Below are 23,711 nucleotides of genomic sequence, written 5' to 3' on the forward strand. Positions count from 1 at the left end.
ACATGTGAAGACCAAGTCAACTTCACCAGTTAGGTGGGTCTTTGATGAACTCAACATATTATGAAAAATTACCCTATTTCTAATAATTGAACCTGCTGAGGAGCCTGTTACTAGGATGTAAAAGAAACCATTTTTATCATTCTTCTCTTACAGCTGCTGTCAGTTTCCCGTGAGGCTGGATGGTGAGGCCAAAGACGAGGAGGGCGAGAAGAGCACAAGCTCGGACGAGGTGATGTATGGTTTGAGAGGAGGTGTAATTTGTCTTGTAGCACAGCATGGCTCTGTGAACCTCACAGCTGGACTCTGTTAGAGGTTTTCTCTGCTTAGCACAAAGGGAAGCACATGAAAAGGATCATGGACTCTCACAGAGACACCATCATTTATCTCTGCTTCCTCACTCTCACTTTCCTGAGTGTTTGAAATACTGCAAGAGCCTCCATCATACATCAGCAATAAATAAATGTGTCTGCAGTCATAACATTGAATAAAATGATGCTAACAGATATTTACACTGATGTGTCTCATAACCCTATTGTTTTTTGTTGGAAAAGTCCCGCTGGTCTTGTAGACCATAGATATGACGTTTACTTTTGGCCAGGACCAGTAATTTCTGGCTACCACTGGCTTACCTGCTAACCCTAGCTATTCAGCACAACACCTAAGTTGCTAACCTTGGTATGCTCGGGAAAGCCCATGTGAAGCCCAGTGGAAACTAAAGTGTCAAAATCTGCAGTTTCTCAAAGCAAATCCAACTTTATTTATAAATATGGAGTAAAAGTCGAAGCCAGTGAAGGGAGGCCAGAACAGGGGAGATATGCTACTGTTATGTTACAGGATCTGATAAGAAGGTGAACAGTAGATTGTAAAACGTTAAATCTTTCTTTTTCACCAGTCAGAAGTTGAGCAGCTACATGAACACTTTACAATAAAAAAAGATGGAAGTGGACAACCTGAATATATGCAGAGAGTTACGTTACTTCAGCTGAGAGGTGATAAAGATGTGGAGAGCTCTTTCTAAGAAGTAAAACCAGTTTTAATTTATTTAAATTATTTTGAGGTTGGTTCTCAACTACCCTGCACAGCACTGCAGGGTAGTTTCCTTGGTAGTTGTTTCCTTCTTGATTATTACAAATCAGGAAGGAAACACCCTCAAGGATTGCTACAGTTCGAACAAATATTTATAAAGAAAAAAACAAGAATTGAAGTTTTCTGCCATCCAGGATTTGAGATCTAGAATACAGTGTTTCTGAAAGACATGACATGTACAGTTAGAATAAAAGAGGACCTTGAATGGATCCTTGTGGAACACCACATTCAGAGGATGAAGGACAGTTTCATCTTTGGACAATGATAGTTCTGCTGTTCAGTGCGATACTTTGCAAGGTGACTGAACATGAATTATTGGTTTTCATATGGTTATCTGTAAAAATCAAAGCTTTAAGGATTATTTTTCAAAAAAAACATTTAAATACTGTTCTGTGTGGAAAAGTACAGACAGAGAGTAGATTTGCACTAAAGACTGCAGAGGTAAAGTTCTTTTGATTATGTAATCCTTTTCTTTGCATGTAGAAGATGAAAATTGCTGGATCAACTTTTTGTTGGTTTATGTAACTACATTAAATCCATGCACTCTTTGCAAATGTATCATTGCAACACAATGTTACACACATTGCTATGAGACATGCAGCAAAAGCAACACACAGAGAGAAAAAATGCGTAAGCAGCGTTACAACACAGTGATCATGCACACTGAAGGAAGTCCACAGATTGAGCAACGCTGCTGACGACTCACAGTTACTGTAAACTCAAGTCAGGACCTGCAGCAATGGCATCACTAGAACATGAGAAAGATATCCAGCGCAGATTCAAAAACAAACACAAAGGGATGACACACGAAAACAAACTTCTTGTTGATGTTTTGATCCTCACTTTGAGAAGCAAAACAGTCAGTACCAGGAAGAACTGGTGCGTATTCATTTCTTCGTTACGTTAATCTTTGCAGAAGTCAGAAGTTGTGCACCTTAAAACTGGATTAGCTGGACATTTGTAATCATTTAACCACTGTTGTCAGTTAGGCTGCACTACTGGATGAACAGCTTATAAATTTAGGTTAAAGCTTTATTTAAGACTGCATGTTTCATATATTTTTATTGTGATGTTTGGCTTTCATGCAACAGTTTCACAATCCAACATGATTCCCTCCTGCAGGAGAGTGCCTTTATTTGACCCACCTGAAAAACTTGAAAATGTTCTTCAGTTTAAAAGAAGATGCCAACAATATGTGCACATAAAAGAGTAAATGTAACCCTTAACATTCTTTTTGGGCAAAGATCTAATGTTTCTAATACAAAAGGTCAGAGCTCCATCCACCTAACCTTGTGATGTCTTTCTCCTTTCACCCTTAACCTGAGTTTTTCCTTTCCACTGTCGCCGAGTCCTTGCTAATTGTCATTTGATTGTTGGGGTTTTTCTGTATTATCTTAGGGTCTTTACCTTACAATGTAAAGCAACTTGAGTTGACTTTTGTTGTGATTGGGTGGTATATAAATAAAAGTGAACTGCTACATATGCAGCTACTCTGGCAAATAATGCCCTGTAGTTCATCAAAAACATCAAGATCCGCATCTTCAGCACCAATGTGAAAGCAGTCCTCCTGTATGAGTCCGAGACGTGGCGGGTGACCAACACCATTACCAGTAAGATACAGATCTTCATCAACAAGTGCTTGCAACACATCCTCAACATCAGACCGCCTGCGAAGATCTCGAACACACACCTGTGGAAGAGAACCAGACAGAACCCGGTCGGTCAAGACATCAAGAAGAGAAAATGGGGCTGGATGGGCCACACACTTTGAAAACCATTCGACAACGTCACAAGGCAAGCACTGGACTGGAACCCAGAAGGAAAAAGGAAAGTGGGGAGACCCAAACAGACATGGAGAAGATCTGTCGAGAGCGAAGTGAAGGTTGCTGGAATGACGTGGACCCAGCTGAAGAGAACGGTCCAGAACAGAGTCTGTTGGCGTGGTGTTGTTGCTCCACGAGGAGTCTACAGGCTTGATGATGATGATGATAAGTACATCAAAAACAAATATGCACTAAAAACACAACAGAACATATAATCTGATTTACAAGAACATCAATTAAAAACAACAGACCTAAGAATGACTGGGCTTGCACAATGAAAAGTAAAGATATTCTGTACCGTGAGAAGAAGCAGGTTGTTAAGAGTGTTTTAAAAAGACCGAGTGACTGGGCAACTCTTATGTGAAAAGTCAGGCTGTTCTAAAGATTAGACACCACCATCGAAATGCCTCTTTCACCTCTGCTTTTTACCTTGGATCTAGGAACCTTTAAGCAGCTACTTTGTAGACATCAAAGCTCTTTACAGGAGTGAAGAGCTGCAAATGTTCAGTTAAATAGCACAGGACTACTAATACGCTTAAAAACAAGCAGTAATGACTTTTTACTGCTTGTTACTTACTGGGAGATCAGTACAGGTTTGATGTGGCATTATTTACAGCCAGTAGGTGACAAAGCAACAGCGGATTGAGGCTAAGATACAAAGATTCACAGGAACCTACTCAAGAAGTGATGAAGGTGTGAATCGATTTTGTCAGAGTCATGATGAGGGTGGCAAGTTTTCACCTTCCTGAGGGCCCTTAAATGGAAAAAGCTTGTTGAAACACAACTGTCAAAAATGACATCAAGGTTCCCTACAACACTACGTTTACCAGCATTGCTGAATCCTCAGAAATTTAGAGAATAAAAAACTTTGCTAAAAACTTGACGTAAAAAAAAAAAAGCAGAACAAAGTTTAAAGGAAGTGGAGAAGTGACCTCTAATGTTCCTAGAAAAATGTCTGACACGTGAAAGATGTTTGCTTGTTCTTAGAGCTGCTGTGGTTTTCTCCTGTTCTAAGAAAGATAGTGGGCAAAGGCCACAAACATGTGGATGTAGACATTTATGTCCTAGCATTATTCCTACAGCTTCATAAATCCTGTTTGGTTTTTTCAGGTGCGTCTTAGGTTCATGTTAATTGAGGGAAAAGTTGGTAGTGGAAGAAGCTTGTTTCTTGACTGAAAAGCTTCCAGAAGTCTCCTGAGGTAAAAGGAACAAAGTCAGTGTAAAAAGCTTGCTGTGATGGCTCAATGGATAAATTTAAGCTGAGAGTATTTACTCGTTGATTTTAGGTGTCTCGGGATCTGGGTTCTGCTGGCTTTCCAAAAAAATTATTCTGTTTTGTCATTCATCTAAATGACTCAGTAGAGTCATCTTTCTCAGATTTCCTTATCTGGATGACTGAACATGAGTCAAGATATTCTGTTGACTTCATTGAGTTCATTGGCACTGGGGTGTTGTTTACAGCCCAGTGTTATTAACTACCTCCAGACCTGAGGCCATTGTTCTCAGCAAGAAAAGGGTGAATTATAAATGAGTTAATGACTTGTGTGGATGAGATCAAGTATTGTGGAGAAAACTGTTACAGTAAGCAAAGCTTCTTTTTTTTATTGAGCCGAGGGGTTGGAAGTGTTTTCAGGTTTTCAGTTATATTTCTACTGAGAAATCAATCTACAGTGCGTAAGCCACACTGAGTATAAATATGATGCCAACCTCCCTGCAACTAGGAAACATCCAATGATTGCAAGTAGTTGCGGTAACCAACTGGCCACCCAGAGGATGAGGGTGTTGCATCTTGGTGTCCAGTTTTGATCCCAAGATGATTGCACAGGTCACCTGGTGTGGGTGGCAACCTGTTTCCAAACAACTCCACTCTGACTCAGACTGACTGCAATCACTCTCAGCATCTACTTTATAAATGTACTGTAGACAGATGTTGCAATCAGGACCAGTGAGTTCAACTTACCTGTAACATGTCTCTTTGGAGTGGGGGACCTGACTAATTTGGTTTCCAGCTGGTTATATTTTGGTTATATTCATATATAAAATAAATGTGGCCAAGCACTTATGTCATTTGGCAGTTAAGTTGCCATCCTGCAGCCACTACATGCAAAAAGTTGCTTCTGTTCATCACACAGTACGTTTGCAGTACCTATGCACAAACAATCACAAAGGTTCTGTTTATAAGGTTGGGGAAACCTGCAATCAGTTGAGACTAAAGAAGTCACTTGGATGAGTGAGGAAACATTTCTCCCATTGAAAACGCTACGTCCAGATGAACAGAAGCAACTTTCTGGGTTGTACTCACCTGGATGATTGAGCATGCATCAAAACTAGGTTCTGGTGCACCCTGAATGTAAGCAGTTAATGTGAATTTCTGTGTATGAAGATAAACCACAGTTAATATATTTGTGTTTATTATTATCACAAACAGATTGCATTTAATTTTGGTCATGCTGTGGTCTCCAACTGCTGATTTCCTCAGTGAGACTGTATTTAAACAAAATTAAAGAGTGCACACACAGAGCTCTGCAACATCACAAACTGACTTTCGGGAATTTTGCTTTTCTTTAATAGTTAAAGCTGTTACTGTGACTGTGAAGTCTGTCTGAGTAATGCCTGCTCATATTTTGCTCAATTTGTTGCCAACAAGTGACTGAGGGTTGGACACTTGTTGCATTAACACATCTGAATTCTTCTGCACATGCAACAGGTCAGCTGTTAGACAGATTTGAGGTTTATACAGAGGACCTCAATTCAATTCAATTCAATTTTATTTATATAGCGCCAAATCACAACAAAAGTCGCCTCAAGGCGCTTGCATGTAATACTAAAACTGTTCTTCTCTGTCTGCCGAAATTCCTTCTTATCACAGATATATTTATAAAACACAAGCTACACTTACTGGTGCATGAGCTTCTAACTCTCAGCGTCTGATTTGTTCTGCTTTTGGTGGCCTAGGTTGCATATTATTGAAAGCAACTGTTTTTTTATGAGTTTGAATCTTGTCAGCAGATTAAATGGTGAACTTTCCACACCAATCAGCAGACACACAGTAATTTGCCCTGCTTACTAAATCTAGATCCAGTTGTTAGAAAGATTTTGGATACATTGATCCATTTTTCATTGAGTAATTTAGTTATTGCTTCCATCTTTTGGCAGCGTTGGTCTTCCATACAGCACTACAGATGAGAAAAATTCATGTGGCACCTCCTCTGTTTACATCAGAGCCTTTAAAAGTCATAAAAACTTCCTCCCTGTCACTTCCCGGTGACTGGCGAAACTACTTCCCTAAAGATGGCGATCCTGACGTCATCAGGAAGTGTGAATCACCTCCATCGTGAGACAAAAAGGGAAGGATGGAAGTTTGACAGCTCTTTAAAAACAGTTGTAGGAACAGAGGAATTAATGAAATGTCCAAACTGTGGAAAGAACAGACACCTTTTTCTCATCCTTGGATAATCCTCAGTGTCATATCTGTTGCTAACAAAGCAAGGAAACAACATTACACAGATCTAACTGTTCGCATCGTTAAGAGTGATCCATGGGGTGAGTCGTGGTAGAAGCCGGCTCCATCCTCAGGTGGAGGCGGAGGCCCAGGCGTGCTGCTCACAATCGGCCCGTCCGATTTTAAGAGGTGGCGGTTGATGGGCTGTAGCAGAAGGAATGCTGGCTGCTCTGCCCGCTGAAGTCCACCTTACAAGGCTCTTCATTTAATCCCTTCACAGAGCCTGATGCTCAACCCCAAAGCTGAACCCAGAGTCCTTCACCTTCCCCTCCACACTTTAAACTCCTCGACCTGAGCTCATTGGGTCGAGTGGGACAAGAGTCCTTGACTCAAACTCAGAATAAAAAGTGACCTTTTCACCTTGTCAGAGAAGTCGTCGTTCTAGAGGAACATAATTCATAAATTAGCCTTGTGTCTATATTGTTCTATAAAGTAATAGGCTTAAAAAATTGATGAGGAAACTGTGTTTTTAAAAATTCACCTACAATGGAAATCAGATCAAATCATTTTGTTTTGTCATTTATTTTGCCAACAATAAATTAAAGATATTAAGAGTCAAAGGAAACAAGTAAATAAGTAGCCCAGCAGAAAAATGTCAATAAGGTACACAAATGATCAAATAAAAATATCAAAAATCCAAGTATCAAATCAAAAATATCAACATAGATAACCAAAACTGGATCATTAAAAAACACATATACATAAACATATGAATTAATAAATGAAACAGTGATGTTTATTTGTAGTAAAAAGCAATTGGAAATATTTGTGGGTGTTAATAAATACATAAAGTTTGACAAATTGACATTTGAAATGAAAGTTATCCCAACATCTGTCACTTGAATACTGAAGGAGTATCTCCACATTTCTAAATGATGTAGATAGACAAAGAAATACATTTGGGAAAAATAGGGGAAACATGCAAAGAAGAAAATAACATAAATGCAGAAATGCAGCAAACTAATTAATGTATTAATTGGAAAATGAAATCAATCAAAAGAAAAAAAATTATACATAGGAAAATAAATGCAGGCTTTAATTGTTTTAATTTAAGATGTATTTAATTATTTTTGTTGTTTTAATACTTCTTTTCTGTGGTGTTTCTGTTGCATTTAATTTTATATGAGTTCCCTTTGTTTTTAGTCATTCATCAATTTCTTTATTGTTTATTTGGCAGTTTTCACCCCCCACTATGCCTCAGTGTCTCTCTTCTGCTCCCAGTGTCAGCTGTTAAGGCCCTTTCATGTAGGATGTGGCACATGTTGCACTGAGCTAACCCTAGCCTGAACTGTGCTGGATGTTGCTGTCATTATTTTGTACTAGAGATGCCGGCTCCCTGCCATTTCAAAACATGCATCTCTCATTTAGAGAGAGATATTAGTGAAGAGTGTGTTGTTTCCACAAAACTGCTTTCCTCCCCATATGGATGTAAAATTGTGTCATATTTTTGCTGAATTCGGATACGCACAGAATCAACTCTTCTTCCATCCGTTTTTGATATTCTGTGTTTGAACTTAGTGCTTGCGTTGCACTTTACTCGGTGTGGCCAAAGCAGTAGAGAAGAATGACTTTCAGAGCACAGTGTGTGCCGTGTACAGTGCCGTAGCTCCGCAAACGCACATAACGCACACTGCGTAGGGCACCAAATGGCCGGTAGGGCACCAAAAAAATCAGGGTCGTAAAAAAAAAAAGTAAACCATATTAATACTATAAATATCATATGCATTAATATGGTTAAACAATACAAAAGCAACATAAAACAATTTTCCCGAGAAAAGGGGTGAATCTGCTTTGTGCCCTGTCTCCAGTCTCCTCCTGGTGCCCCCCCACTCCCAGTGGTCTGTTCTATAATTGGTAAACACCTGTTTGAACATGGCCTCGAAACGGCAACAGGAGTCGGGAGCGGAGAAAAGAAAGAAGAAGAGGAAGCGTGATGAAACTCAGGCGTCGCTTGCCGGTAAGGCAATGTTTAAATAATAATAATAAAAAAAGTTCATTATTGTAGCCCTTGCTTGCACGCTCATGTCCGTCAACTCTGTGATAGCTCCTGTTAGCAGTGTTCATACTGTGTTAACAAATGTTGCAAATGATTGATGTTGGGTAGTTTGTTTACGTTGTGGATATGAATATAGAATGGACTACTAAAAGCAACTCATCATGGTCACTCAATTGACGGTTTTCAGATAACGTTAGCAATCGTGACTCGTGAGACTAGCATTTCCCTCCTCAGGTTGCTAGCTGGCTAACGTCATGCATGCTACTGATTAACCTTAACTTTGGGATAGGTCAGTGATGCAGTCAAGTATTATTATCAGATTAGACAAGATTACTTTGTATGTTGCTGCATTTCAGGATATCTATAAAGACGCATATCTTATTTATGCCATTGACGTCTGAACACATAAATAGTTCTCGTCTTTCTTTAGGTTCATAGATCAAGGGCGACATCTGTTGGTGAAACTGTAATATGAAACCTATATCTTCCAGTAATATAGATTTCCTACTTGCGCATTTATATCAAATTATGTACAGCATGTTTATATTGCCATTTGCCATTATGAAAATCTATACATGTAAAATATAGTTAGTAATTTTTAAATGTACCAGTGACTTACTTAATTTATTAGTCTTATAATGCAATCTTTCGTAGGCCTACTGTAGATTCAAAATTGTATTTCTGTAAAATCCCTGAATATTTTCTCTTGTATGCAGGGTCAATGCTTAAATATGTTCAAGGAGGATCTCAAGGACAGGATGAACCATCCAGTAGTAGTGCCATCCCTGGACATCAACCACCAGCCATTGTAGACCCTGCAACAATCCCTAGCCAAGAAGAACAAGAACCATCAACCACCAGTTCAGGTACAGTTCCATACACAAGTACCACTGAGAGTCCTGTCACTGAGAGACTATCAGAAAGTGACACTGTGGAGACATGTGTGCCCCCTTCAACCGATCCTGCTCTTTGGCCAGCTCACATTGTAGATGCTGATCGTGTCACACCACGCCTGCATTTTCTGGTTGTCAGAGTATGCCCTAGAGTCTAGGGCATACTCTGACAACGAATTGTAAAAATGTTTAACATAGTTACTTAAGGAATGTGGCTTTTGTGTTCAAATTCTTATTTTTCTTATTTAAGTTTCTTATTTAAATTCTATTGTGAAACTATTTGTAAATATATTAATAATAATACTATTATATTATATATATTATTTTTTTATAAAAAAAATTACACATTATTGCCAGGCTCTTTGTTCTTGTTCCAATGTTCAATTTTTGTTTCAGTATTTATTTGTAACAGTATTTTTAACCTCCTTTAACCTTATTTATTTAACTGTCATGTTTGTTGTTATTTAATTAAACAAATTCCACTGAGAAATTCAAAAGTATTAATGTTTTTTTTTTTTTTTTCAGTGGCGGGGGGGGGGGGGGGGGGGGCACCATAAAGCATTTGTGCTTAGGGCACCCAAATGGCTAGCAACGGCCCTGGCCGTGTACTATGTGAAACTACCTTTAGCAACACTGCAGTGTTGCCAACTCCTCAGTAAGGAAAATCTCTATTGGTTGTCCTAAAAGTCGCTAGAAGTCGCTAAATGACGTCATCGCCTAATTTGCATAATTGGTCATGCTAATCTAATTGTAACCTATGTTGTTGGAGAGAAATAACATCGTGGAAGAGACATAAAGTGAGTAAAAAACGTTCTAAATGCATTTAGAGTTTATTTAGAACTACAAATTAAATTTCTTTTAGCAATTATTGTTTTTTTTAATGTCACAATTCCAACCCTGCTCCTTTACCCGGGCTTGGACCATCAAAAGTGACCCGAAATAGGCCCTCTGGTGGAGTTACTTTGTGTGTGTGTTTATAAGTAGTTTTAAACCTTGTGATCCACAAAACAGCATAAGAGTAAAAGAGTAAAGGAAGAACTGACTGTGTTACAGCACCCGCTGCTGGTTGAGAGTAAAAGCGATACGTGCTTTCACGTCTTTTTTTAGCAAAGGGGGTTTTTTAGCTAAGGGGTCTGGAAACTCGTTAAATATAGCGACAAAGTCGCCAAGTTGGCAACACTGCAACACTGTTACTTGTTAGATATCAAGTAAGATGGTAGGCTAACATAAAGCTAAGATTAGCTAGCTAGATGCTATGCTTGGTATCAGTGCTGTATTATATTTTATATCATTTTATTTATTATTAATTACTTATTATTTACTTATAAATGCTAACATTAAGTAACAAGAAAATCTTTCCACATTAGCAGGCAAAAATTAACATTACTAACCAGAAGAAAGCTAGTTTCATCTCCTGAAGCACATTTGCCCAGATGTTGGATTTATGAAGGGATTGCTTGGTTTTCTGACACCAAGCTATGTATATGTCTTCAGGCTAATGTTAGCTGGCAGACGAATACCCAGCTATCTTCTGTAATAAAATACTTAAATGGATAAGTTCACTAATGAATCCAAACTCGGATTAGGACTGATCTGCTCACTTAGCTAACCAATTTCAAACTGCATTGTAAGCTACTGTTGCAAATTAACCATCACCACATACATGCAGTGTGGTTAAATTATAGCTAGCTAATCATCAGCTGTTTGCTGCCAAAGTTGCATCTGAGAGGAAATACTAATTGTCTTCAGTTCTTTCAGCAGCTAGTGTGATCCACTCCTTCTGTATGCCGATTTTATCCATCAATAAATGATGTACCAATACAAAGCAAAGCTGAATAACTAATTACTTTCTATAGTAAGAGCCAACATGAGGGTGGTAAGCTGGCAAGCTTCTGGAAATCATTCAGTGCTCCTATAACTAATGGAAATATATTGTGTCATCGTAACAGCCTAGAGAAAAGTTAGCTTTCAATTCTATCCTATCTACAATTAAAGTAAGACTTTTCCCACATCCAGTTCTCTATTTCTAACATAGGACACATTTTCCTGTGTTGTTGTTGTTTAATAAAGTTGTTTTGACAAAATATGAACTTAGAACCAATCAGAAATCCTTGCGCTGAGATTTAAGCTTCCAGTAGATGGCAACTTTAGCTACTCTCACCTCCATCTGGTCCACAAAAACCAACAATATTCAGGTTTTCTGAATACTTGTTACTCTTTTTCACAGTGTTGACCCTTTTATTGTTAGCTCTGGAGATAGGAGATATCTTGCAAAAACAAAACAAAAACTCAGCACCTGGTGATCCACACGCCACCTTCAAATCCACTCTGTTTACAGCTTTAGCTTTAGCCAGAAAATACTCCGCATTCTTATGGCAGGCGCTCGTATCCTGCTCCGAGGGGAGCCGGGTGCATCTGCACGTCCACGCCACCTCATCATTCCTGTCTGTTCCTAAACACATTTCCCTTTTAAAGCCACTTCGGAGTGGAGCATTTGTAAGTTTAGCATCAACATTTTGACAGGCGGCTCTGTGAATCCTTGCCAACCCCTTCCTGGGATGCGAAGAGCCAGCAGCCCTCAGCTTGATGAGGAGAGGTCGCAAAGGGTCGTGGGTAAAATAAGCACATGGGGGTTTTCTGCTCCCACAAAAATGATCATAAAGGCCGAATGAGAGCACATAAAAATCCAGTGTAAACACAGATCCACAATCTGAGGAATTTCATCTGCTGTTTCTTCATGCGTGTCAGCTCTTTAACAGAACAAATTTAGGCTTTAAAAGCTCATTTTATTTAATGATCAGTCTTCAACAATTAGGATATTTAACCTTCTGGCATCATGAAGATGGCACTCTTGAGTTTTTTGGGGTTTCAGGGTTAAAAAAGACTATTTGTTTTTTCATTATGTTGCCATCAAGATGGTGTTGACCTGACTTTTCAAAATTAAACTTGATTTATAACCATCTGGAGAAATGAAGACATCCCAATCTGCAATTGCAAGGAGGTTTTTCTCAACCACTAAGGAATTACGAGTATTTCCCATGGTAAAGGTTTTGTTTTGCTAAAGCCACGGTCACAGAGTCTACCATCACCCTCCAGCAACTCATTTGGTCAGGGAATACTCATTTTCCCTTCATGACCACTGGTTGCCAGATGGTTGCAGACAAATCTTTAGGCCTGTGTGACTTGGGTCACATTTACTCAACCCTAGATTCTCACCATGATTGTAGCACATCCAAAATGGCAGACAAGGTAGCGTCACATGGCAATAATTCCAGAGCTGATTCAGCAAATTCAAAACGTATGCAACTTTTCACGCTGCTGTTATTTCCAGTAATAATGTGAAGTCCCAAAGCACAACTCAGCCCTTCACACTTATCTACCAACACAAACACGCCTCAGACTCAACCACTGACACATACGCACACTCTGTGGACATCCTTATCTGATGCTCCCACACCTTGCAGGGGCCTCTGAAAGCGTTTGGCGTTGGGGTCACGGGGTTAAGCTGAGGTGGAGTGGTCTGGAAAAGGTCCAGAGATTGGGAGATGATAATGGCACCTCCAACATGAGCTGATCTCCACCTTCGATACGGCCTGATGCCCAGGTCAGCGCTCTCAGGTTACTCGCGCAGGTTTGTTTGGACACCCACACACGTAGACTTGGACGTGGACTTGAGTGTTGTTCAGACGTGAAGGATGGTGGCCAGAGACGCTGCTGGTTTGGAAATGTGACACCTCTGTGGTTTTTCTGTTTTCAGGTATCATGAAGCTTTAAAATGAGGGAAGTTTATTGGGCATTTTTAACATTTTCTACACAGCATATAACACTCCTAATAACATGATAAGAACTTATGAACTTATGAACATTTTTCTTTTGGAAAACTGGAGAAATTTTATGTTTTATCATCTGAAACATGTCTTATCCCCCTTTTTCATTTCTTTTTAGAAGATGTCTGTGTTTTAGGATGTGTTTTGTCTTCAGGAAAAATATATTGTATTGAACCAGAATGAAAACAAAAGGTTTGAAGTTAAGCTATCTTCCAGAAGTTGTCTCTTGAGCGGAATTATAAAGGTGTTGATTAGATAATGAGCGTATTTTCATGTCGTCAAGCAGATAATTCAGTGCTGGCATAACTGAACACTCTCAGTGCTCTGCAGCCCGTTAGTGACAATGCAAATGATGGAAAACCTCTGACAGATAACACAAGTAGCAACTGTTTTTGTACATGTGTTAATCATTACATTAGCTAGAGGAGAGCGCGTGCATAACAACACGCCTCACCAGCAGGACAGTTCCTATAGGCTCATCTCCACATGTCAGAGCAGGTTACACTTTACAGGGTGTTGCCTTAACCTGTTGCTCTGAATTCATTAACATCTCTGACCTCTCTGAGAGACACAGCAACCTCCTCCTGACCTCTGAACTCTGGAGGCGAGCTGTTAGCTGCCCAATACTTAAGTTTTCTGTGCTGTTTTTCATTGACTGAACAAAAAACATTTGAGTGGGGGAACGGGGCACTTCTGAACTCAAAAAATGTCGTCTCAGAACTTGTGAAATAGTTTTGTTTTTTGTCTTGCGTTTTTGTTTTGCAGTGATTAGCACTTTCACATCACAGCAAGAAGGTCCAGAGTTAGATTTTAGCCCGGTGTCTTCCAGCGTGGAGTTTGCATGATATTTATGTGCCTGCATAGATTTCTTCCTGCTTCCCCTCACAGTCCAAAGCTATGCATGCAATGTTGACTGGTGATTCTGAATTTGTCGTAGGTGTGAATGTGAGTGTGAATGGTTGTTGGCCTGTCCCTGTTAGTCCTGTGAAAGGTTGGTGAGCTGTCCAGCCCCTGGCCTTATGTAGGTTGGGATAGGCTCCAACATCCCTGCTGCCCAGGACTGAGCAAGCAGAAGATAATGGATGTTTTTTTTGTATTTTTCATTATTAACCCTCCTGCCATCCTTTAAAAAACTCACACCCATCACCCTAGGGACCATTCTCAGCCACGCCATAAAAAGACCATATATCCATATTTTATTCCACTTTAAATTAGCCAACCTTGTAAAACTACTTCTCCCTGAAATATTCATGTAAAGTTTTAATTATATTTTCGTTGTTTTAACCCTTCAAATCCCAGTGTTATTACATGAGCGCCCTGTGTTATAAGCCCCAAAAACCAAAAAACGAAACTAAATATTTCCACAAAAAACCAGTTGAAGTAATATATGATTGTCATTATAAGTAGGCCTTTAGATGGACCAAAGATTGGCACCAACATACATTTTGACCTGCCATTATTTTTTTTTGCATTTTTTTTGCAATTTAAAAATTAAAACTTCAAGGCCCTGAGTCTTCATTGACATCCAAGAAAAGAAGAAAAAATAAAATCATATGATGATAATTTGGGGTTGAAAAATAGCGTTTATAATGGAAGTCAATGGGCAGAAAATGGTCCCCAGGGTGATGGGTGTGGGGATTTCTGCTGCTCAGCCATTTTAGGCTGATTTAAGGAATTCACACTGGAATATTAACATTGACAGGTAAAAACTATCCTGTGGCAAGTTTGGTTATATTCCACTGAACACAGTGGAAATGGCAGCCATTTAACACATAGCAGTGGCACAAAAAGGTCCCAAGAAGGCAGGAAGGTTAATTCATTTTTATGTATTTTTTAATACATTTTTTCTATATTATGGTTTTCCATTTTTTCTATTTTTGACATTTTTTTTTTAATATTTTGCCTGTGCAGTTGTAAAAATATTTTTGTGCATTACTGTTTTTTTTTTTTTTTTTTTAAGGTTTCTGGATTTAATATTTGTTTCTGTGATTTTTAACAGAGCTTTAGAGCTTTATAATTGTTTAGGTTTTATATGATATTATTTGTGTTTTACAGGGTTTGCTGTAATTTTTTTATGTTTTCATTTTTAGCATTTGCATTTAATTACTTGCACATCAAACATGCATGTTTTCCACGTTTTTTAAAAAATGTTTTGCGTTATGTTTCATTTTGGGTTTGTTTTTTTTTGTGTGTTCTTGTCTGTTTTTTTTTTCTGTTTTTCCATAAATTGTGACATTTCTTGGTGATATTTTGTGTATTACTGGTCTTTATGTCTGTGAAGGTTCTCAGTCATCCAGGTCATCGTAGTCAAAGGAGCTTGCAAAGAAAAGCGTCTGGACTTCTTTAAGTTGCTTGAAGACGTTTCACCTCTCATCCGAGAAGCTTCTTCAGTTCTAAGGTCAAAGACCTTAGAACTGAAGAAGCTATTACTGGGTTTTATATTTTTGTATTTTCTCTTTCCCTACAAATTGCTTTGTAGTTTTGTTTTAACATATTTTTGTGTTTTATTGGTTTCACACAGTTTATGTTGTATTGTATTTTATGTTGTCTATAGGTTTTTTAAACAAAATGTGTCCATAACAAAGCATTTACAATGAAAATCTACAAAAGAAACTTAATCTGTGACAAAAATGCAGATTGCTGTCCTGACTCGCTCCAGTTTATGCTTTTTTTAACAGCTGATGTTTTTTATTTGAGATATTTTGTCCACTGCATATGAAACACAGAAGAAAGCTGGCCTTTTGCTTCTCTTCAACAAGACTAAACAACTCCTGTAATTTCTGATTTCCCAACCTCAGCATGTTGGCCAAAGTTGCCCTAAATCGCATTTGGCCTCAGGAAGAGTTTTCATGTGGGAATCATCATTGACGTGAAGACGCTGATTCAGAAAAAAGGTATCTCTTTATTTCAAGGTCCTGAGGGGCTCGAAAGCCACTCGGCGCTTTCTGATAAAACTCCAGGTGTCAGACTGTCGTACAGTAAATCAGCAGGAATTCATCTTCAAAACAAGATGATAGCAGCAGGTTTTTGGTTTTTATTTACACTCTTATGGTGTTGCTGACGTCTACATTTACAGTGAGAGAAGAAAAGTGAGACTTCAAGGCTTTCTGCAGATATACTTTTTACAGTGAGAACAAGTCACGCTGCCCTGTGACCCATTCTCACTTCAGCAGGACTGAAACTAAAGGAAAAGTACTTTGCTTCAGCAAACCGGACGGCCAAACCGCAGCTCTGCTTTAAGTAATCTTAAGTTCGGTGTTTACCCAGTGTTTTGGAATAGGGAAGTTTCAACAAATTCTGCATTTGTGTTTTAAAAGATCTGTTTTTGCTCAGCTACGCAAATTGTTCCTCAATTTTCTATAATCACTCTCAGAGGGATGAAGCAGTGAGGTTATCCAGTAAAACCCACAGAATAAGACCAGATTAGACACATGATTTTATGTGAAAAGTTTTAGTTGATACAATCTATAATTGAGACTAGAACTGCAAAATCTATTTTCTCTAAAGACTTGTCAATCTAGGAACACCATGTTTAACATTTCACATCTATTAAATATACTATATTTTTATGTACAGTTACGTATACAAACCTAAATTACAATCTAATTGACAACCTACCACTGAGTTCCTTTAACTCCATGTTCAGACCTCGATGCTTTCACATGCTTTGCACATTTTGTAAAGACTTCGTTCAGATTTCTCAAAACAGATTAATGTTTTTGTTAATTATTTTTTATTTTGATGGCAATGACGAATGAAGTATCTTTGTCATTGTAATATTTTTAAGCCAATTCATAGCAAGAGTTGCCTGCTGGACACAAAGGGCTGAGGACGATAACTTTTTCTGACAGATATTTGTTGGTGACATATTTAAACTAAACTAAATTATAATACTAAACGTGCTTTCCAATGAATAGAAAACAAACATGTTGCCAGTGGAAATTGCTTTCATATTTTTATTTCTGGTACAGGTCAAATTCTCAGGACAAAGAGAGTTTCTACTTTCCGGTGAAAAATGTGAACTTAATTGTCTTCTGTGGAGGTAAATAACCTCACAAACCAATTCCTGCTCTTCTTATTTTTCTTTGTCTTCTCCTGCTTCTTGTGACGCTTTTCTGACCCCTCTTCATCAGTGTCTCTTCGTCCTCCCACTCAGACATTGCCAGCTCTTCCTTAATATGATGGTTAAAAACCTGTGCTTTCTTGATCTTCTCCAAGGCATCCTTATACTCTGAAACGTTATTATTTTGCTCACAAGGATTCATGTGCTTGTAATCTGCACTGTCCTCTGGATTTTTACCCTCAGTGGTCAGAAGGCTGGAGGTGGGCTTCTTTTGCTCCACTCTCTCCATCTGTGGTAGGTCTTCTGACTGATGGGAACAATCCTGCCTGGGGGTCTGCAGCACAGGTTTTAGAGTCTCCTTCAGCTTAAAAGTTATGGCCTTGTTTCGAGCAGCCTCCAAACTCACTGTGGTGGCATTTTCCTGCATTTCCTTCACCCGATGTTGTAACCAAAAGTTCTCCCAGCACAACTCCTCGGCGTACGCTTCAGACAATCTTGAAGTTGAGGTTTTTACAACCGCTTGCTTTTTTGCTTTTTTCCTCTTTTAGCATCATTTTTAAGTTAACTTTTTAAGTTTCGCGTTCCTAAGATTCTCAGAAAACTTGACCTCTGACCTTGAGGTCAAGGTCAATGAGAATTGAACTTGTCTGAAATTTTCAGTAGATGCACCTATGGTAAGAATTCCAAAACACTACGTCTCCTCATTGTCCCATTAACAGGATTTTCAGGAAACTCGACATTGACCTCGACATCAAGGTAAAGGTCGAGTTCAGAGGTCAAGTTCAAATTCCACCTACTGTATCCATTTCAAACACCTATGTTGCCTCATGCTCGAGTAATCACGTTCATAAACTTGGGTGTTCGTGCCTTCTGCCTACCCACCCAATGTTTTCTGATTTCAAAATATTAACATAAAATCATTTACAATTAATTTGTTGTTCCTGGTTACTATTATGTGTTACTATTGTTGGGTTAAGGCTGCCAGCCGTGCCAGCGCCATCTTACCCTTCCGACCATACATACATTACACAAACATCACATGGGAAAGACAGGTCAGAGAGGTATAACAATGGAAAATACACAACATGAGGCTAGACGAGGAGAAAAAAGAACTCCCCCCAGACTGAGCTCCAACAGAGAGAACAGTTTGAGAACAGAGAAAAAAGAAAAAAAAAACTTATTTTCAAGAGGATTTTAGGTTTAAATGTTTGATTTGTGTAAAGAAAAGAACATCTTGGGGCTTTCTCACTGACTAAACATGTATAAGAGTATGGACATTGATGTCATGTGTTGCAGTGTCGATGAGCCTCTTTCATCCCTGCACTTCTCATATCACATGACACAAAGCCCAGTCTGAGCCGGCGCAGCGATAAGGTCAAACGGCAGCGTATCACTGCTCTGAAAAAACGCCCACTTGACCTTTATACCCTGCGCTCTGAGCCTCCAATCAGACCTTGCTTCTCCCTCCATAAACGAGGCGGCGGTGCAGGCTGAGGCCCAGACATCGATGACATGTCAAAGCGGTGTGTCGCAGACGCACTCGAGCGCCGCCTGTCATCAGATGCATCTATCTGAGAGAGGGGATGCGAGGGCCAGCCGCCCGGCACTGAACTTCAAAGTGACCTCCCGTGTGATACATCAACGGCGTGGTGTGGGAAGAGAAAGATGAGGGTGGAGGGAAAACAAAGGCAACCTGCTGACCTTTTCCTCGACACACCTACACCTTCGACAGAAAACCATTCATAAATATCAGGACGACCATCAGCGATGGAGACATTCAGAACACTAAAAACGCAGGAACAGAACAAAGAACCTGTTGCTTCTTAGACATCAGCTCAGTCCACTTTGTCTGGAGGTCATTTAATGTCTGATATTTTACGTTCTTCATGTATTATACACATTTTAGCCTTTTATTATTATACACATTTTAAACTTAAAAAAGAAGTCCTTACTGACCCCTCTTTTCCATCTATCAGGATGTGGACTGGTTTCTAGAAGAAAGACTGAACCCCTGTTCTCTGCTTTCAGGATCAAGAGTATGCAGCTACAGCTAACATTTGCTTAGAAATGGAGTCCACCAATCACTAACATCTCCAGTAGATCAGCTCCAACACAAATGTGTCATGAGGACCAAAAGCTAACACTGATGTGACTCCACATTAAATGTTGCTCATCCCTTCAATCTCATTGCTATTTCCAATAACACTGAGTTCAACCCTGCTACTTGCTGTACTTTTAGTAATATTTCAATAATAACAGGAAATTTGAGTTTTAAGTTCACACACAATTTACAGGACAGTCAAAAAATATTAACGTCTTATCAAATCCTAACTTAACTGTATTTGTTTTGTTAAAAAATATGAAGATCGAGGTTAGATATAATTCTCATGACCTGCTTTGGGAGTGAAATGCCGAGTGTTTCTTGCTAAGTGCTGTTCAACCTCACTGTCATCATTGAGTTTTTACAAGAATGCATTTTTGTTGCGATCACATTGGGTTCAAATTGTCTGTAACAGGGACGACCACAAAATGGTTTTTAATGAGAAATAAATGTCTAATAAAAACTATGATTTCATGTAAAATCATATTTTCTAAAATATTTAAGGAATCCATTATCAGATTAATATAATTAAGTATATACAATTGGAGTACTGTTACTATTATTGGTCATGTTTTCAGAAAAAGTATGATCCAAAGGACTCAGGTCTAAAAGAATCACCCAGGTAATATTAGTGAGTAAACTAAGATTAGCCAGCTAGCTCCTAAAACAGGTATCAAGCAACTTGCTAGATTAATGCTAGCTAGGGTTAGCTAATGTTAGTCAAACAGCTAATTTTAACTAATATTACAAGGTAAGATAACATTACCTCATGACATGTTAGCATCTTAGCTAATGTTAGCTACTAAGCTAACACTAGCTAATATTAGCTAGGGTTAATATTTTAGCTAATGAAACAATTCGATAGCAGTTTTTTGGGTGTGAGGATTAAACCCAACCAGCTTGAACTAAAATCAGGCTAATTTTAGCTAAAATTAGACTTATTATAGCTTTCAATTAATAGTAACATTGACTTTTATTTAGATTTACAGATTTTTCTTTAAGTTAAATTGAACTTTTTAGTTTCCACAATGGATTTGAATATGATCAAATTGACAAAAACAATCTCAAGGGTCTCCTGAAAACCTCTTTTAGTAGTTTTAACTCTGTAAATAACCTTTTAAAAGCTGTGTTTGTGTCACTGCTCTTCAGCTTTATCAGATACATTATCAGTAATATCTCATTATTTTAGTATTGTAACTTTAAACTCGTAATGTTTCTGAGGCAGCACATTTTGAAATTTTCACCTCCTGCTGGTGTTTGGTTCGGGAGGCAGCAGCCTGCACCCCGGGCCACTGTCCCATGTCAGGGCGGCATATCATGTAGCTGCCCGCCTCATCCATCACTGAGCAGGACGGATGTGTGTAGTTTCTCATACGCATCGCTCTCATTAAATATTTAGGACGTATTCTGTCAAAACTGGCGCCAAAACAAGTCAAACTGATCCTTTAATTTCACGCTGTCACCTCCTGCAGCAGAAAAATACACTCCCGCTCCTGAACGGCAGCTACAAGCAACTAATAGCGGAGAGGTCAGAGGTTAGGAGATGTAATGAAATATCCCTGTGAGCTTGTGGTGGGCTCATATTATGCACAAATGTGAGGAAAGCGGAGAAGAAGAAGTGGGTGGAGGTGGAGAGGTTTGTTAGAGTAAAAGGGTGATGGGTGGGAGGAATTATTCTCACCGTCCTGTTCAGTTTTCATTTTTAATGAGATCAAAATTTGGAGAATTTTAAATATTAATGCTACATATCTCTAACAGGCCCAGAGAAAAGCAGGAGGAGTTTTCTGCCATGCTATTTTTCGTATGGGGATGATTTAGATGAACACAGCTCCACCTTTGTCCATGAGATGCTACTGTGAAGTCAAAGAGCATGACCTTTGTTAAGGGTTAGTATTATTATTGTTATTGTTATTTCTGACTTTTAGGTGTTTAGCTTAGTTAGCAATGCATTACAACAGAACTGTACCATAAAATAAAGTCAATATATTTTATATAAAATACAATGACTTATTCTTATGCTTCATGGCATAGAGGAAAAATTCCTCAGAGATGTCGGTTGGCATGATTTTGGTTCTCATGATAGTGTCACACAGAGTTGCTGCTGACGTGTCGGTTGTACATCCATGATGTGAATCTCCCGCTCCACCACATCCCGAAGGTGCTCAATTAAATTGAGATGAGGTGACTGTCTTAGCACATTTGAGCTTTGTGACATTGTGTATTATCCTGCTGGAGCCATCACTGCAGTCATAAAGGGATGGACATGGTCAGCAACAATATTCAGGTAGGCTGTGGCGTTTAACTGATGCTCAGTTGGTACTAAGCCAGAAGTATACTAAGAAAATATACCATACCATTACACTACCAGCAGCAGCAGCACCTTTGATACAGGGCTGGATAGATCACTACTTCCATGTTGTTTACACCAAATTCTGACCCTACCATCTCAATGTGGCAGCACAAACTGAGACTCACCAGGCAACGTTCTGTTGTCTAGTTTTGGTGGTCCAATGCAAATTGTAGCTTCCGTTAGTGCAGTGTACTCTTCTGCTGCTTTATCACTTGTACTTCTAGGTTTGAGTTGTTATCCCATTAAAGCCATTTGCCAATCTCTTCAGAACTCTGACATCAATAATGGATTTTCACCCAGAAAACTGCAGCTCAGTGGATGTTTTCTCTTTTTCAGACCATTTTCTGTAAACTCTAGAGACGGTTGATGGACAAGATCCCGGGAGAACAGCAGTTTCTGATCTGCCGGGACCAACAACATTGCCAGAGTCAGGCCATGTCTACATGCCTAAATGCACTGAGTTGTTACCATGTGATTTGATGATTAGATATTTGCATTAACTAGCAGTTCTATCTAACAAAGTGAATGTAAATATTTAGTATTTAGATACTGGTCCTCAAAAAGACCTCAAAATGTGATTGCAAATCGTGATAATGTCTCTTGTCATGCTGACTTTCGGTCATCCAGCAAATAATACTCTCGAGCAGCATTTTAGGAACTGATGCTAAATATATGACACAATGACAACTTTAAGATGTAAGAAGTTCATAACTCATGTTAAAATCATCCGATTATCAGATATGATGAGATTTAACTTCAAAGTTCATTAAAAATATTTTTGCTGTAGTTGCTGCAGCAGACGTTTGCAACTAATGCTGTTATTTCAGGAGAACTGGTCTTAAATATATGAGTAATTTGCAGCAAAGTCATTAAGGTCAAAGGTCACGGCTCTCTGACAGCTGATAACATACGACCGTTAATCCGTCATCAGGAAACGGAGAGAAGTGATGAATGTGGAGCTGATTTCTTTCAGCATAGAGAGAGAGGAGAACATTAATATGGAAATAATTAGGTGTGAACCTCGTGGTCACTGCAAAGGATAGCACAACGAATAAAGTTTAGATCAAAAAGGAGCCCACAGATGCTGTTCCTTATCTTTCGAGTGGTTCCAATAAAGGAGCTGAAGTATGTTCTCGTCTCTAAATAAAGACACTTTATGTACACACAGCTCTCAGCCATGTCTCATGTTTTATCCGAGACTCTTGACCCCGCAGCTGGCCCGTTATAGCAGCTCGCCACTCTCCTCGCTCTGGAGGAAGCATGCGATCGACTTCCTGTGCATTCCTCTCCATCTGAAGAATGCTGTCCAATAAAGTGGAGCGCACATGTTTGTGTAAGAGGAGAGGAGCCGGCGTCGCCGTCATCTGTCCACCTGGACGTCTGCAGAAGTTGGCCGCGTGCAGTCTCAGGTGTCTGTTTCGGGCTCCAGATGACCGCGGCCCATAATGCAGCCCAGGCCTCCAGGATCAAGGCGCTTCCTCTTAACCCCCCCTCTGACAGCGATCCCAGCTTTCGTTAAACTCCGATGTAGCCAAAAAGGTCGGGTGGCTTGTCTCCACGAAGCATCTGTTGGAATTCCTCGCCATCTGGGATCAAGGATACGAGGCAGTGGGACCCAGAGAAAAGATGCACATTCCTTAGTTAAGAGCAGCCATACTGCATGGCCAGAAGATGATGGAAGATAGTTTAAATGTAGACGGACAAAAAAGTGAAAGATGAGTCACATCTCAGCTTTAATGTGGAGATTTATGTCGCACAGAATCTTTGAAAACTGCCGTCTGGAGAAAAGTACAACAGTTTTCCCACATTTATCAGCCTGTTATGTACGATGTCAAATATGTAAAAAACAAAAAACATAGAAAGAAAGAAAGCAATCACTAAAATGGGCTCACAGCGAGCTGAAACCTCTGGGGCTGAAATATAAAGTGCCAAAAACTGCAGTAACTCAAATGTCCACTAGAGGCTGGCTCCAAAAGTGAGTCAATCCCCATAGACTCCCATATTAAAATGCCAACTTTGATCAAATTGTCAGTCAACAGTTGTTGGCCAATGAGCAAACCCAGAACAACA

General features: G+C 39.2%; 1 long non-coding RNA gene across 2 annotated transcripts; it reads left to right on the forward strand.

The window, feature by feature from the left end:
- The first annotated feature begins 19,867 nt into the window (after positions 1-19,867).
- LOC143414917 (uncharacterized) lies at positions 19,868-22,737 on the forward strand. Of its 2 annotated transcripts, none has more exons than XR_013095522.1 (4): positions 19,868-19,913; positions 21,050-21,177; positions 21,375-21,575; positions 21,978-22,737. It is a non-coding gene; the product is annotated as an uncharacterized LOC143414917 (long non-coding RNA). The 2 variants fall into 2 exon arrangements; XR_013095523.1 differs by lacking the exon at positions 19,868-19,913 and adding an exon at positions 19,959-20,042.
- Positions 22,738-23,711: the final 974 nt, after the last annotated feature.

Source organism: Maylandia zebra, linkage group LG23 (assembly GCF_041146795.1).
Source record: "Maylandia zebra isolate NMK-2024a linkage group LG23, Mzebra_GT3a, whole genome shotgun sequence".
NCBI lineage: Eukaryota > Metazoa > Chordata > Actinopteri > Cichliformes > Cichlidae > Maylandia > Maylandia zebra.